The 14598-nt window shown below is 41.4% G+C and overlaps 1 long non-coding RNA gene across 1 annotated transcript; it reads right to left on the bottom strand.

Moving 5' to 3' along the window:
• Positions 1-4701: 4701 nt before the first annotated feature.
• LOC129649254 (uncharacterized) lies at positions 4702-14366 on the bottom strand. Its single transcript, XR_008713041.1, has 2 exons — positions 14300-14366; positions 4702-6032 (listed from the first exon to the last, which is right to left on the bottom strand). It is a non-coding gene; the product is annotated as an uncharacterized LOC129649254 (long non-coding RNA).
• Between the last annotated feature and the right edge of the window lie 232 nt (positions 14367-14598).

Raw genomic sequence — 14598 nt, forward strand, 5'->3', positions numbered from 1 at the left:
TTGCAAAGAGAAAAAAGATTGGGAAAGAAAGCTAGAGTATCAGAGAACTGTGGGGACAAGCACACAAGGTATGACAATGCACTGGGCGGATAGGGGGCTGGGGGGAGAAACCAGAAGAAACATGTGAAGCCATATGACTGAGAATTTCTCCCAAGTAATAATGTCAGACACCAAACCACAGATAAGGAAACTCAGAGAACATTAAGCAAGAAAAACACAGGAGAAAAAACAACACCTTATGTGTATTCAAACTGTGAAAAATCAAACATAAAAAAAAAAATCCTGAAAGAAGTCAGAAGAGAAAAAATTAAAACCTTACTTGAAAGAGTAGAAAAGATAAGAATTACCTCTGACTTCCTCTCAGAAACCATGCAAGCAAGAATAAAGCAGAAAGAAATATTTAAAGCTTTAAGAGGAAAAACAAAACTTCTAACCAGGAATTCTATATCCTGAGACATTATCCTTCTAAAGTGAGGAAAACATAGGCTTTTTTGGACAAACAAAAATTAAGTGATTAGGTGGCCATTAGACCTGCCTTGCAATAAAAGTTAAAATAAGTTCTTTAGATAAAAAGAAAATGATATAGGTCAGAAACTTAGATCTACATAAAAGAAGAAAGCATGAGAGAAGGAATAAGTGAAGACAAAACTTTTATTTTTCTTATTCTAACAGATAACAATTTGCTGTTTGTTCAAAATAATAGCAACAACATAGTTAATGATTATAACTTACACAGAAGTGGAAATGACAGGAATGACAAGAAATAAGAGGATGGAATCAGGAATATTCTATTATTATATGGCACTTGAACTGTTCATGAAATGGCTTGGGGTTATTTGAAAATAGACTTGGATTTGTTGTAAATGTATATTGCAAACTCAAGGACCAACACTTAAAAGTAAAAAAAAAAAGTGTAATTGATATACAAAGAAAGAAAACTGAATGATGTTTAATTAAACCACAAAAGGCAGAAAAAGAGAAAGACAAAAATAGAAAAAAAAAAAAAGAACAAGGACAATAAATAGAAACAGAAATAAACATGGTAAGTATATTTTTAAAGATTTTTTTAATGTGGATCATTTTTTAAGTCTTTATTGAGTTTGTTACAATATTGCTTCTATTTTCTGTTTTGGATTTTGGCCACAAGGCTTGTGGGACCTTAACTTCCGACCAGGGATCTAACTGGCACCCCCTGACATTGGAAGGTGAAGTATTATCCCCTGGACAGCCAGGAAACTCCCAACATGGTAGATATGAATCCAGTAATATCAATAATCATGTCAAAAGTAATTTGTTTCACTATACCAATTAAAAGACTAAAGTCAGAATGAAAAAACAAGACCCAACTATATGTTGTCTACAAGAATCCCATTTAAAATATAAAGATACATCAAAATTAAAAGTAGAGGAAAGGAGAAAGATATCCTTGCTCACACTAACCAGAAGAAAGTTGAAGTAGCTATATTAATTTCAAACAGAGCAGACTTCTGAGCAAGGAAAATTATTAGGGTTAAAGAGAGGCATTTCATAATGCTTAAAGGGCCAATTCTCCAAGAAGACATAACAATTGTTAATTTGACAGAGTATCAAAACACATGAGGCAAAAACTGGTATTGTTGTAAGAGGAAATAGATGAATCCACCACTATAGTTAAGACTTCAACATGACTCTATCAGAAGTAGACATGTCCGGTAGCCACAAAATCAATAAAGACATAGTCAAACTCAGCAGTATCATCAATCAACTGGATTCAAAGGACGTCTATCGACCATTTCATCCAGCAACAACAGAACACACATTCTTCTCAAGCTTATATGGAATATTCACTAAGCTAGAGCACATTCTGGACCATAAAGCACCCCTTGACAAAAAAGCATAGAAATCATTCACTCGGCCACTTCAACCACTCACAGCAACATTTTCAAGCCCCTTCTGTTATTCTGCTGCTTCAGCCCAGCAAAATTCACACCATGGATCAGCTTAACTTTCACTTTCTCTATTTCTACTTCTCACCTTTAAATAGTGAAGGATGGGGACTTCCCTGGTGGCCCAGTGGTTAAGAATCTTCCTTGAAATGCACAGAATGTGGGCTTGATCCCTGATCAGGGAACTAAGAGCCCACTCGCCACAGGGCAACTAAGCCCGAGCACTAACCAGTGTCCATGCACCTCAAGGAAAGATCCCAAGTGCTGCAACTAAGCCCTGACACAGCCAAATAAATAAATGCTTTAAAAAAAGAAAAAGTAACACAATTGCTCTCCAATTAAAAATAAATAAATTATGTGCAGCACATAGAACTGTGCTAAATGTTACATGGAAGCCTGGATAGGAGGGGAGTTTGGGGGAGAATGCTGCTGCTGCTGAGTCACTTCAGTCGTGTCTGACTCTGTGTGACCCCATAGACGGCAGCCCACCAGGCTTCCCCGCCCCTGGGATTCTCCAGGCAAGAACACTGGAGTGGGTTGCCATTTCCTTCTCCAATGCATGAAAGTGAAAAGTGAAAATGAAGTCGCTCAGTCATGTCCGACTCTAGCGACCCCATGGACTGCAGCCCACTAGGCTCCTCCGTCCATGGGATTTTCCAGGCAAGAGTACTGGAGCGGGGTGCCATACACATATATGTATGGCTGAGTCCCTTCACTGCTCACCTGAAACTATCACAACATTGTTAACAGGCTATACTCCAATACAACAAGAGGTTCAAAAGGAAAAAAAATAATAAACTTTTTAAAAAAGTAACACTGAAGAAACCACACAACGTCATGAAATGGTAGGATCTCAAATCCACAAGAAACTTCTCCTGAGTCTTCAGAACGCTATGACAATGTTTCTGTGTTTCTCTCATCGAATTTATCTCCTGTTTTTCATGGTCACTATTTCAAATCTACATCAGAGAAAATCTGTGCATTGCCACACCCCATCTCTTTTTCAACAGACCCCTGGCTTCCCACATCTCTGTAAAATAGAAAGGATAAGATGGAAACACTTTCTACTTTCCTGCGTCTCATCTGCAAACTCATCAGTCTCCCTATAGGTCATATTCACCTTCATATAGAAAGATGGGCAAGGGATCTCCTCTTAACCTAAAACTAGTCCTCCTACTTATGATCTGGATCTCATTCCCAACAGTATCTTTGGGGACTTAATTCTATCAATTACCGTCTTTCTCACCTCAAGTTTCAACCCTGCATTCTATACTCTTTTTCCCCATTAGAATTTAAAGGTGCAGAATTCTCTTCTGTATTTGTTTTTCATTAAAAAACTCCCTTAAGCACATGTCATCAAATCTTGCTCTCACATCAGATCCTTTGCACAAACTTGAGGAAAGTGTTGCCTGCAGGAGCTGTGCACACAGCTCACCAACACCCATTGCACTGAAGTCTGTTGTGCTCAAACTTTTCCACTGAAAATCCCAGATTCCGTGATTGCCAAAGACTACTTGTTGCTAATTTGTATCGTACTTAACAAAGGCCCTCAAAAAACAAAACAAAACAAAACATTAAGCTCTTATGTTTCCTGCATTGGTGGGCAGGTTCTTTACCATTAGAGCCACCTGGGAAGCCCAGTGATGATTATACTCAAAAAAAAAAAAAAAAGAAAAAAAGTGACAAACTTAGAATCAAGCATAGTAAAATCCAAAGTAAAAACTATGACATAGGAAAGGAAGACTCATTTTGTATTCATAAAGCTTTAAATTGGTAGAAAAGTTAAATTGATTTGAATCTTTATAGATGAGGTGTACTGAAATATGTAAAAGGAAAATCATTTGTAATATTTGGAAAAATTGACCAAAAAATTGAAGTAAAAAAATGCAATCCAACTCTCTAAGTCTTTGTATAATTAAGTAGTTCCCTTAATTAGTCCCTTCCCAAAAGCACAGAAGATATGAATAATAAATAAGTCTAAATTAAGAGATGGATAAAGTCAGCTTTTAGTTGCTTTAATAAGCACTATTAACCATATTTTAGGTCAAAGAAAATGTAAATAAATTCCTCCAAAACCAAATGGTTCATGCCATAGTCTTTGGCCCCTAATTCATTAAAACTGGGTGTTAAAAACAAACAAATTTATTGAAATTTCAAGTGAAAAACTCAACCACCTTGAAATAGTAAACTACTGTGATACATGTGTGCATGCGTGCTAAGCAGCTTCAGGCATGCCCAGCTGTTTGCAACCCCATGGACTGTATGGACTGTAGCCCTCCAGGTTCCTCTGTCTAAGAAATTCTCCAGGCAAAAATACTGAAGTGGGTTGCCATGCCCTCCTCCATGTATAACTCCTGTGGTGCATAACTCCTACTTTAAAGAGAAAATACAAGCTGAGATCATAGTAATATTAAGCATCAATACTTATTGAATAAAAGAAAATTTGAATTCTCAGAAAACTCAAGCTTTAACTTGTTTTACTGTAAACCAGATATATTGAAAATAAACGATCTAAACATAAAACAAAAGAAGTGAATAAAAGGAAAACAAGGGAATTTCCTGGCAGTCCAGTGTTTAGGACTCCATGCTTGCACTGCGAGGGCTCAGTTTCAATCCCTGGTCAGAGAACTAAGACCCCACAAGCTGCATGGGACAGCCAAAGCAAGAGAGAGAGAGAGGATTCATGTGGTATTTTAATGGTTCACGATCAAGTGCACGGACAGAAAGCTAGCAGAAGCCTGATGCCATAATCTGAAAACATTGCTTTAAAAAGAAAACCGTAGTCAAATTTTTATTTGTTGGTATAGAAGAAAGCTGCAAAATAATAGCAAAGCAAATCTAAATCATAGTAAATAAATCACATGCAAAGAAAAAGCGCAAGTCTTTCTCTAGAGTTGCAAAAATGAATAGTTCTTAGAAAAATCTATGAACATAATTAACTATATTAATGGATCAAAGGAGATTTTTCTAAAGCATATAATCACCCTCAGAGTTGCTAAAAAGATTTTTGAAATGGAAGATTTGCTCCTAACCTCTTTGAAAGTATGGTTCTTTGTCAAATAAAAATAGGATATTTGATTAATGTGATACATTATATCTATCTGAAACCAAAACAGCAAATATTACTCTTAACTCTAGAAGTCCAGAAGCATTCTTATTAAAATCAGGTGTGGCATAGATTGCCAGTAACTGCTGTTATTCAAAGTGAATTTGGAAATCCTTGCCAACACAGTCAGAAAGGAATATGTGTATGTTTGTGTACATGCATACATTTGCATATAAATATGTGTCTATGTATATATACACATAAATATGTTGGAATTATGGAACAACATTACCATCATTCACAAATTCATGAATCCATTTTGAATAGCTGAAAAACCTATTGAAAAACCATTGACATTAATAAAAGATCTTGCTTTGGTCACTTGTGACAGAATATGTGAAAATCAATAGCCATTTTACATTTCATTAATGGTCAGTATATTATTCAGGATTGCTTTGGTTGCACATGACTGAAATCATTCTGAAAGAAATTGGGCAAAATAGACTGTTTCGGAAGGACATTTAGTAGCCCACGTGACCTTTAGTCCTTCGGTCCCATGAGCTGTCAGGGAAAGTCAAGGGCAATTAGGAGCCTCTGGACCACAAGTCTCCTGGAGTCAGGTCCTGAACACTGGTGGTCTCGAACCAACTCTTGTTTGCTTTGATCATCAGTGTCTGTCACTATAACTTGGGTTCCTCCGCCTGCTTTGAAGTATGGTATTCCTCAGGTCCCATGTCTCACCTGCTGTATCTTCCACCACCGGAAGGGGTCTTGTTCTCTGTGTCCCAAGACATTGGGAAAAGACACTGTCCAAAATAATTTATTCCCATCAGTTTTGTAAAATCCTTCGGTGGCTCAGTGGTAGAGTCTGTCTGTCAATGCAGGAGATGCAGGTTCAAACCCTGGGTCAGGAAGATCCCCTGGAGAAGGAAATGGCAACCCACTCCAGTATTCTTGCCTGAGAAATCTTCCATGGACAGAGGAGCCCAGTTGCTACAGTTCATGGGGTCAAAAAGAGTCGGACGGGACTCAGCAACTAAATTGAAACAGCAACAAAATCCCTAGGAGAGTTGGAAACAAAGGTTGAAGCTGAAAATACCTACATATCTTATTTCAGAGTGTTTCACTCTAGATCCCACTTAATTCTGGAGCCAAGAGAAAACAGAGAGGTGAGCTATTCTGATAACAGAGTCTCATCTCACCTCAGAGCCCAAAGGCTGTCGAGTTTCCCTGAGATTTCCCTCGCAAATAATTTGAAAAGAATACATTTCTCAGAACAAACAGTTTAGGAAATATCCGTTGTGGTAATGACTGGCAGGGAGCATTGATCTGAGGTAGGATATTGGCTGTCAAACTGCCACCCAGGCGGGCAGAGAACCTCAGCCCGTCTTTGATGTGGAAATCCAGAGGGCGAGGTTCCTGTTGAGTGGGCTTCTGCAGCCTGTGTGCAGACAAAGGACAGATGCAGAGTCAATAAAGTCCCTTTCTTGTTGGTGGCAGCAGCTTGGAATTTGGCTTCCTGTGGGCCAGATACTTTTGATTCTACTGACATCTATGGGCTGTGACTTAGCTACGCTCTTTTCTTTATAGAAAGAAAGAAAAGCAATGCTCCTATTTTTTTTTTTTTAGGTTTTTTTATATGTATGTAGTTTTCTGAAGTCGCTCAGTACTCCAGTGTTCTTGCCTGGAGAATCCCAGGGACGGGGAAGCCTGGTGGGCTGCGTCTATGGGGTCGCATAGAGTCGGACACGACTGAAGCGACTTAGCAGCAACAGCAGCAGTTTTCTGAAGATGATAGAGTAAAACTACTATTCCTTCAAACATGGAGCTCTTGCCTTTCTGTCCCCCAGAGATAGGCAAGGAGAAAAAAATTCTCATATCAAAAGCTGTACCCAGGGAGAGAAGGGAACCCTCCTACACTATATGTGCCTATGAAAGTTGGTACAGCCACTATGAAGAATAGTATGGAGGTGCCTTAAAAAACTAAAAATAGAGCTGTCATATGACCCTGCAATCCCACTCCTGGACAAATGTCCAGAGAAAAACATGATCTGAAAAAACACATGCACCCCAATATTCATTGCAGCACTGTTTATAATAGCCAAGAGGTGGAAGCAGCATGAATGTCTATTGACAGAGGAATGGATAAAGAAGATGGGGTACATAGATACAATGGAATACTACTCAGCCGTCAAAAAGAACGAGACTGCCATTTGCAGCAACATGGATGAATGCAGAGATTGTCATAGTCCATGAAGTATTAATAAGTCAGACAGAGAGGGTATTTGGCCTCCCTTAGATGTTCAAGCTGGTTTTATAAAAGGCAGAGGAACCAGAGATCAAATTGCCAACATCCACTGGATCATAGAAAAAGCAAGAGAGTTCCAGAAAAACATCTATTTCTGCTTTATTGACTATGCCAAAGCCTTTGACTGTGTGGATCACAATAAACTGTGGAAAATTCTGAAAGAGATGGGAATACCAGACCACCTGACCTGCCTCTTGAGAAACCTATATGCAGGTCAGGAAGCAACAGTTAGAACTGGACATGGAACAACAGACTGGTTCCAAATAGGAAAAGGAGTACGTCAAGGCTGTATATTGTCACCCTGCTTATTTAGCTTCTATGCAGAGTACATCATGAGAAATGCTGGACTGGATGAAGCACAAGCTGGAATCAAGATTGCCGGGAGAAATATCAATAACCTCAGATATGCAGATGACACCACCCTTATGGCAGAAAGTGAAGAGGAACTAAAAAGCCTCTTGATGAAAGTGAAATTGGAGAGTGAAAAAGTTGGCTTAAAGCTCAACATTCAGAAAACGAAGATCATGGCCTCTGGTCCCATCAGTTCATGGGGAATAGATGGGGAAACAGTGGAAGCAGTGTCAGACTTTATTTTTTGGGGCTCCAAAATCACTGCAGATGGTGATTGCAGCCATGAAATTAAAAGATGCTTACTCCTTGGAAGGAAAGTTATGACCAACCTAGATAGCATATTGAAAAGCAGAGACATTACTTTGCCAACAAAGGTCCATCTAGTCAAGGCTATGGTTTTTCCAGTGGTCATGTATGGATGTGAGAGTTGGACTGTGAAAAAAGCTGAGTGCCGAAGAATTGCTGCTTTTGAGCTGTGGTGTTGGAGAAGACTCTTGAGAGTCCCTTGGACTGCAAGGAGATCCAACCAGTCCATTCTAAAGGAGATCAGCCCTGGGTGTTCTTTGGAAGGAATGATGCTAAAGCTGAAACTCTAGTACTTTGGCCACCTCATATGAAGAGTTGATTCATTGGGAAAGACTCTGATGCTGGGAGGGATTGGGGGCAGGAGGAGAAGGGGATGACAGAGGATGAGATGGTTGGATGGCATCACCGACTCAATGGACGTGAGTTTGAGTGTACTCCAGGAGATGGTGATGGACAGGGAGGCCTGGCGTGCTGCGGTTCATGGGGTCGCAAAGAGTCGGACATGACTGAGCGACTGATCTGATCTGATCTGATATGTGGAATCTAAAAAAAAATGATACAAATTAACTCACAAAATAGAAAGAGACTCTCAAACTTAGAAAACTAAACTCTGACTGCTAAAGGGGAGGCATAGTTAGAGAAATTGGGCTGGACATATACACACTGCTATATTTAAAATGGATAATCAACAAGGACCTACTGGGTAGCACAGGGAGCTCTGCTCAATATTATGTGGCAGCCTGGATGGGAGGGGAGTTTGGGGGAGAATGGATACATGTATATGTATGGCTGAGTCCCTTCGCTGTTCACCTAAAATCACCGCATTGTTAATTGGCAATACCCAAATACCAAATAAAAAGTTTAAAATTAAAAAAAAAAAACTGTACCCGAGGAATTCCCTGGCAGTCCAGTGGGTAAGACTCTGAATTTCCACTACAGTGGACATGGGTTCAGCCCTGGTCAGAAAATTAAGATCCCGCAAGCTGCACAGCAAAAAAAAAAAAAAAGAAGAAGAAGAAGAAGAAGAAACAATCAAAGCTGCACCCATGATTACCCTCTTCTCCACCCTGTTTTGCTTCATTCATGAGGGATCTTAGTTCCCCCATATCCCCAACCAGGGATCAAACCCAGGCCTCCTGTATTGGGAGCATGGAGTCTTAACTTCTGGACCACCAATGAAGTCCCACTCCACCCCTTTTTAAAGTGGTTGACCACATGTCAACATTTAACTGCAAAAGGAGGGAAGAGATTTTCTTTCTCAGTCAAGCAACCTTGTTTCTTCACTGAGGGTAGTCCCAAATAATCTTTCATTCATGATGAGAAAATTAGCAAATCACAAATAAAATTATGAACAGCAGCATGTTCCAGTGGGCTAGGATTTAGCCAAGAACTCCAGTGGTCCATGACCTCTGATTTTATGCTCAGTGAAGATCAAGGATGTATTCGCCAAATGGAAAGACACTTTTCCATCCTGGGATGATCTGAAATCACAGCCAGAGCAAACATTGGAAGGTTGTAAGAAGACAACACTTGGTTTGATGACCACTTAAACAAGAGGAACCATGGAACACCTCATTTCCTCCTTACTTGTAAGCAGGATGTAGTAGAAAGATCATGTACTTTAAGGTCTGATAAAACTGAGTTTGAAACTTACTTCTGCTCCTAAGTGTGTGTACATGTGTTAGTCGCTCAACCATGCTCCTAAGTATATGTCATTGTTGTTGTTTAGTCACTGAGTCATGCCCAACTCTTTTGCGACCCCATGGATGGTAGCCCACCAGGCTCCCCTGTCCATGGAATTTCCCAGGCAAGAATAGTGGAGTGGGTTGCCATTTCTTTCTCCAGGAGATCTTCCCAACCCAGGGATCAAACCCACCTCTCCTGCATTAGCAGATGGATTCTTTACCACTGAGTCACCAGAGAAGCCTACTAAGTATATAGATGAGCCTAATCAATTCACTTACTTTCACTGAGCCTTACAGTCATCAGCTGCGAAATATAAAAGCTAAGGATTTTAACCACCTGGTTAGTTCCATCCCCATTCTCTCTTCTGGGCAGAGGAGAAGGGACAGCCCCCACAGGGCCCTGGGTGAACAAAGGACCCTTATGAGAGATGAGTCTCAGCTTCCCCTCATCCCAGGAGCATCCCAGTCTCTGGCCCCTTAGCCTGGTGTTTCAGGTCAGGGTTAGTTTATCCTCAGGAATAACTGCAGTGTTCGGATGATGAATGCTAAGTCTTTAGGGGCCATTTTTAAATCCACTGTTAATATGGAGTGACACTGAATTCCCTGATAATCGGATTAGTGTATATTGCTCAAGCTGTCATTCAGAACTCAAGCCCCTTTATCTCTTTGCTGATATGAAGCTAAGCTTCTTGACTCACTTTGCTGCTGTCTCTTCGGAGTCATCAAGAATCTGACTTCTTCGAGCCAACAATTTTATTTGCTTAATCTTGGGTGAAGAGATTAGGGATTTAGAGAAGATTTTTCAACATCCCTGCCATTCCTAGAGAGAAGGCAAATTCCTTCCTCCTGCACCTTTCTCTCTCTGCCACCAGTGCACACACGCCAACTAGAGCAATGCCAACACCCAACACACACAACACTACACTCAGCAGTACAACAGGCAGCACAGCACGCAAAACGCAGATGCTGCACACACACAGTTTAGGAGAAGAAAGAGGAGCGCATGCCTGCTGCTTGTTTCATCGAAAAGTGGCACTTCTGTGGATCCAACAGAGCAGTTCTCAAAGTTTAGGAGGCCACTGAGATCACCCGGCTAAAATGATGCACTTCCGTTGCAAGAACTGTGAACAAAAGGGTGCTTATTCCCATATACTCTGCCAGAGGCCAGCTTTAACCACAGCCTGGCAAATGTGGACACCAAGAGATTAGAGTGGGAGAAAATACAAAACTTCATGCTATTGAGATCTGTTCAGTAATGCTCAGCAAATCCCCTGATGCCCATGGATCCTTCAGTCACCATATTGCATTAGAATATGTAGTGCTCAACTCAGAGTGGGCTCTGTAGCTTCACTCAGCATCCTTCCAAGGAGAAAATAAGACAGCCACATCGTGAAAAACAAAACTCTTTCCCATCTTGAGGACTGACAGTAAAATTTTTTATTCAAAGAGGTGTTTTTGTGTAACAAAACCCAGGGTGGTGAGGACTCGGCAAAACCTATCTTAAAAAATGGGATGTAGGGGCTTCCCTGGTGATCCAGTGGTTAAGAATCCACTTTGCAATGCGAGAGACAGGGTTCAATCCCTGGTCTGGGAAGATCTCACAGGCTGTGGAGCAACTAAGCCCCTGTGCCTCAACTACTGAGCCTGCTCTCTAGAGCCCAGGGAATTGCAACTGCTGAAGCTCGCGTGCCTAAAGTCTGTGCTCCACACCAAGAGATGCCACCATAATGAGAAACCCATGCACCACAACGAAGAGTAGCCCCCACTCGCTACCACTGGAGAAAGCCCATGCACAGCAATAAAGACCCACAAAGCCAATAAAATAAAATAAATTATAAAAATAAAAAAGATAGGGACAAATCACCTACTTAAAAAAAAAAAGATGGGAACGTGAGGCAGATGAACTCAGACCCCCCTGTGCACCTGGCACACATCCGGGTGTAGATTCACTTTGCTTTCGTACTGATGAGCTGGGCTGCATCTTCCTCCTTCAGCACTAGTTCTGCATCTAAACATTCAATAACTCTGAATTTATGGCTCAGAGTTGCAGCATCCCTCCTCCTTTGACTCTACTTGTCTCTAGGACCCAGAGTAGACAAGCTAGAAATCAGATATATAAACATAAGTTGCCCAACGTCAGACAGTCTTTCTCCACCCCTCTTCCACAGTGTGCTGGGCTATGTTACCCAGGCACTGCCCTGGATAGTGTCACACACTGTCAACTCATCAGACATCATACATCTCCACATCTCCCAGGGCTCTGTGCCTCAAAGAAGTGAGGAAATGATTCTCAATTCCCCGCATGCTTTCCTTCAGCCGTCTTTCTCTCTCCTAAGCTTCCTGGCCAAAATCTCTATGTCATTCTGCTATCTACTTTACCTCCTACTCTTGTGTTTGAGGGACCCTAATCTTTATGTGCTGGAGTTTCATATTAGCAGAAATTGGGACTCATCGTCACAATGAAATGTGCTAGAAGTGCTTCCGGGGCTGTTCTACAGTGTCCACAGCTCTACGAACGGGTGTTCGGGAAGCAGAATGAACAGTAAACATGGTGTTGTATCCATAAGAATGTTCTGAACTGCCAGAAACAAAACACTTGACTAAAAGTGGCTCTGACAATATTATCTCCCATAATAAGATGTCCAGAAGAAGGTGGCTGCAGAGTGAGTGCAGTGGGCCAACCATGGCTTCAAGGACCAGGCCCCATTCATCTTTCTCTTCCATCAGCCTATGGATCTGGTCCTTAAGCTTACTAGACTCATGATCACAAGATGGCTGCTACTGTTTCAGGCATCATATCTTCATCCAGAGGCATTCAAAGACAATAAGAAAGGCTGTTCCTTTTTCTTCATCTCTGTTAATTGACTTCCCAGAAGCTTCCCTGTGTATTTCCCTTTGACCCCATTGACCCACATTAGATCATACACTCAAACCCAAGCTGCAAATAAAGCTGAGAAACAAACGTCTGGTATGGTCAGCTTTTATGTTAAGGGGAAACCTCTATCCTAAGCAGACAAGCCCAGTAGGTTGACCATCTCATCCTGGTTTTAAATCAGAAATTTCCTGATTTTAAAACTGGAAGCTCCACATCCTGGGAAACCCCTCTGTCTTGGGAAAACTGGATAGCATCACCCATATGTCATGGTGGGTGCCTGTAGGGTGTTGGAAAAGAGGAACAGGTAGTAAGGATATGCCTAAAGCCTCAGGAAGGGGCTTAGGTACAGTAGGTGGCACTTAGGAGGGATTTGAGAGGGGGAAGAGGGACTGTTGCATAAGCTACTCTGACTAGAATGGATGGGTCATGATTAACATTTAGCTGTGAAACAGGAAGGGGTCATTCATGACTTAGGGGTGGGGGGAATCCTGTCTCAAGTAGCAAGAATGCCCACTTATTATCTCATAGTTCCATGAGTCAGAAGTCTGGGCACAGAGTGTCTCAGCTGAGTCTTCTGTTCGGGATCTCACAAGGCTGAGATCAAAGGGTCTATGCTTTTTCAAGTTGTTGGAAGAATTATCTTCCTTGTGGTTGTAGGACTGAAGTCCCAGTTTCCTTGGCACATAATTTTCTTCATCTTCCAGCCCAAACAGTACATTCTACCTTTTCCTGCCTTAAATTCCTTATTTTCCCTTATGTTACCAGCTAAAGTAGGATTTCTACTTTTAAGGGCTCATGTGATTTGATTACAGAGAAGGCAATGGCACCCCACTCCAGTACTTTTGCCTGGAAAATCCGTGGACAGAGGAGCCTGGTGGGCTGCAGTCCATGGGGTCGCTAGAGTCGGACACGACTGAGCGACTTCACTTTCACTTTTCACTTTCATGCATTGGAGAAGGAAATGGCAACCCACTCCAGTGTTCTTGCCTGGAGAATCCCAGGGACGGGGAAGCCTGGTGGGCTGCCATCTCTGGGGTCACACAGAGTCGGACACGACTGAAGTGACTTAGCAGCAGCAGCAGCAGCAGCAGTGATTTGATTAAGCCCATTCAACAACCCAGGATAATCTCCCAATCTTAAAGACATTTGATTAGTAACCTTAATCACACCTGCAAAGTCCCTTGGCCATGTGGTGTAGCATATTTATCAGATTGACACTGAGGGGTGAAGGTCACAGGAGACAAAATTCTCCCTACAGATGGTTAGGTAGACAAATTAGGAGATCACTGGTCACATTTTGCCACAATAAAGAAGAAAAAGGTTTCTAACAATAGAAATAAGCCTTAGGTTAGATGGTCTGTCTTATGAAGCACTGAGCCCTCCAAATCTAGAGCCACTTGAAATGCTCTTAAAGAAATTCTTACAGTGAGCAAGACAGGACTGGATGATTCCTAAGATTCCATCTAACTCTAAGATCCTACAATCCCAGTTTTCAGTTATACGCCTGCCAAGTAGAGAAAAATACAGTATGTTTGATTGATGAAAGGACAGAAATTTTCAGAAAATGATCAAACCCTTCTAATACAGGTGTTTTTAGTTTCTCTGCAATGACTTGTAGTAAAACTTGAAAGCAAAGACTTGCAGAAACCAACCTCTCCTTTCCCATTTCATGGAGTTATTGGCTCTGAGAAAAAGCTTGGAGACACCTAGAGATCCCCAATATTGCCTGTCTTAGACTAGACCCTGGGTGATTGGGAAATATTATGAAACACTCCCTCGGAAGAAGCTGTTAGGATAGCTCACCGATTTGTAGCCGTAGGGACCTTTCCCCTTTAGGCGATAGGCAAGTGCTGAAAGTGGAAACAGACTCTTGTGGCCCGCCCTGAGACCAGGCTTTTATTGATGGTAAGGCAGGAAGTGGTTGCAGGCTGGATGGAGCTGTGAGGAGCTGGAGATGATGGATCATGAAAATCTGCTTTGAAAAGGAAGAATTCTCATGGCTCTAAAACCCTGTGAGAGTGGGAATTTAATTAGGATATCTTCTTTAGCTATTAAGGGAACACTAATACAAAAGCACAGGACACTAATTTCTGTCGTGTTCT

Source organism: Bubalus kerabau, chromosome 4, assembly GCF_029407905.1.
Source record: "Bubalus kerabau isolate K-KA32 ecotype Philippines breed swamp buffalo chromosome 4, PCC_UOA_SB_1v2, whole genome shotgun sequence".
Classification (NCBI taxonomy): domain Eukaryota; kingdom Metazoa; phylum Chordata; class Mammalia; order Artiodactyla; family Bovidae; genus Bubalus; species Bubalus kerabau.